The 2,644-nt window shown below is 58.0% G+C and overlaps 1 protein-coding gene across 2 annotated transcripts in view; it reads right to left on the bottom strand.

Moving 5' to 3' along the window:
- PPM1B (protein phosphatase, Mg2+/Mn2+ dependent 1B) overlaps positions 1-459 on the bottom strand; it is a 62,661-nt gene extending 62,202 nt beyond the window's left edge. The window contains exon 1 of one of the 2 annotated variants that reach the window (XM_027641422.1): positions 389-459. The gene's annotated coding sequence lies outside the window, so the exon portion shown is untranslated. The remainder of the gene's footprint in view (positions 1-388) is intronic. The other variant, XM_027641420.1, reaches the window with a different exon arrangement.
- Between the last annotated feature and the right edge of the window lie 2,185 nt (positions 460-2,644).

Genomic DNA, 2,644 nt, shown 5'->3' with positions numbered 1-2,644 from the left:
GCCCCCGCCCGCGTCACCGCGCTCCGCACGGGCGGCACCGCCGAGTCCGCCCCGGCCCGCCCCCCGCCGCTGCCCATTGGCCGTCCGCCCCGCCGGCACCTCCCCCCCTCGCTGCCATTGGTGATCCCTGAGCCGCTCACCCGACGGCCCCGCCCAAACGCCTTTCCCTGATTGGGTCTCCCCGCTTTGTTTTGGTAACTATTGGCTGCGTCTCTTGTCAATCAAGACGACAGCGAACGGACTCGGTCTTTCTCCGCACTTTTTTTTTTCATAACCGGCCTCGCAGCCTCGGGATAGAGCTGACGGAACCGTCTGTCAGCGAGCGTCCTCGCCCCTCCCCGCCCCCCTCCCGCCGCCACATCCCCTTCCTCCCGGCGGCGCGGTTTGCCTGCAGGCCATTGGCTCCCACCGCCGCCACTCCTGGACCCTCTCTCGCCCCCGCCGCCGGTCCGCCAAGTGGGCGGGAACCGGCCCGTGGGTACCTTCTTCTGATTGGCCGCCGCCCCTGCCAGTCAGGCGAAGCCGGCGGAGCCGCAGAGCGCAGCCCGGCCCGCGCGCGGCGCCGCTCCGCACTCCGATTGGTCGCGGGGCGGGCGAGAGGCGCGCGACCTCCCCCGTGCCCCACGGGGGGCGGTGGCGAGTACCCGTATGTGCGCGCGATGACATCACCGCTAGCCAATCAGCGCGCGCGGGGGTCGGGCTCCCGCCCGCGCTCGGGGGAACCGCTGCGCCTCGCGCGCCCCGGGGGATGGGAAGCTGGAAGCGGGGTCGCCGCCGGCCCCGGGACGGTGTGCGCGGCTGCCGGTGCTACCGCAGCAAAGAGCAAGGCTGGAGGTGTCTCGGCCCTTCGTGTTCCCGTCCGCCGGCGGGGCTCGAGCGACGGCGCCGCGCGAGCGCCCATCGGAGGCGACTCGGGGCCGCCCTGGGTGCCCCACCGAGCCCCGCTGGCACCGCTGGCACGGCGCCGCCTGAAGAGTAGAATCACGGAATCAATTGGCTTGGAAAAGACCTTTGAGGTCAAGTGCAACGTATGTCCGAACACCGCCCTGTCAACTAGACCATGGCACTGAGTGTCGCGTTCAGTCCTTCCTTAAACACCTCCAGGGACGGTGACTCCACCACCTCCCTGGGCAGCCCATTCCAATGCCTAAACCCGCCTCTACGAAGAAATTTTTCCTGACGTCCAACCTAAACCTCCCCTGCCGCAGCTTGAGACTATGTCGCTGGTTGCCTGGGAGAAGAGACCGACCCCCACCTGGCTACACCCTCCTTTCAGGCAGTTGCAGAGGGTGATGAGGTCAACCCTGAGCTTCCTCTCACCCCTGATCCCGGCAGGTGGGGGAGCGCAGGAAAGGAAGCTGCTCCCGCCGCGGCCCCTCGGCTGCGGCGGAAAACTCCCCGCTCGAGGCCGCAATGAACGCCCTGCGTGGGCTCGCCTGCCCCTCAGCTTCTTTCTTGCCCCAAACCAAAATTGTTTATTCAGGAAAGAATATGAAAATCTGTCTGATCCTTCACAATCCCGTGCTATTCCCACCTCCCTCAGCCAGTGGGCTGGAGGGGGGAGAGGGACCCACTCCTGCCGGAGAGGGACCCACTCCTGCCTTGCTCCGCAGCTCTGTAAGGCAGCTTTCCTTGAGAGCCAGAAGGGAAGTCCTGTCCTTGCCTTGCACTCCCGAGAACCCAAACTTTATTGAACTATCTGTAGAAATGGCATACCAGTTCCCACTCCATCGTCTACTGATGCCCTTGTCCCCTTCCTTAAACTAAGCAGTTTCCTTCCCACACGCTAGGGATCAGCGTGGATGAACACTGGACTTGAGATCACAGGCCAAAACACAGTTTGTATAGCATTTTTATTTACTCATCTGTCTTTTCTGGAGTGTTTACAAAGGAACTGACCCTAACAAAGATTGGAGCTTTCACTTCTGGAGTTGGCATACTCTCCCAGTCTTCCACATAGGCACACAATGGGTTTATTTTCCCAAGGTCTCCAGAGTTATGTCTGCAGTGCAGCTTTTACCTTTAAGGTCATCAGCACCACCACTCACATTAGAAAATCCTTGCACACAGAGCTCTGGAGGCACATTTTCACTCAGGTAACTGATGGAACTGCACCTCAAAGTGCTGAAGCTTTGCTTTCTGTGGGATCAAATGGATCGACTCCATACCGAGAAGATAGGAAAGTTCACTCCAGTGTGACAGTGGTGCTTCCCACAACTCCCTACCAGTTGATAGAGTTGAATGAGAACGAAACCTCGATTGCCTCAGCACGGGCACTCGTGAGCCAGTTCAGAAACAGCCAGAATGCTGAGACTGCGGTTACCCTTCTGTCATAGAAAACTTGCTCATAGACAAGCTAATTTGAGTGCCCAGACCCAGCTGCCAATCAACCTAGTTAACTTTGCAGTGTCCACATGATCTGGGACTCAAGATACTTTTATATAGCTAGCTAGGGATCTTTTTTTTTTTTTTGCCTATCCTCAGACTTATAGTAATTTGAATATAATTCATGTATTATTAAAGCAATGACAAATCTGGCTAAACATTACTATATCTTGGGGTTCATGGACGTAAAATTCATTTAGCCTAGATATTTTTTTGACTTTTGAAACAGTTTTTATTTCAAGAGATTCACCAAGAATGT

The sequence above is a fragment of the Corapipo altera genome, unplaced genomic scaffold (genome assembly GCF_003945725.1).
Source record: "Corapipo altera isolate COAL_440 unplaced genomic scaffold, ASM394572v1 48b, whole genome shotgun sequence".
Taxonomy (NCBI): domain Eukaryota; kingdom Metazoa; phylum Chordata; class Aves; order Passeriformes; family Pipridae; genus Corapipo; species Corapipo altera.
This window is presented reverse-complemented; position numbering and strand designations above follow the sequence as displayed.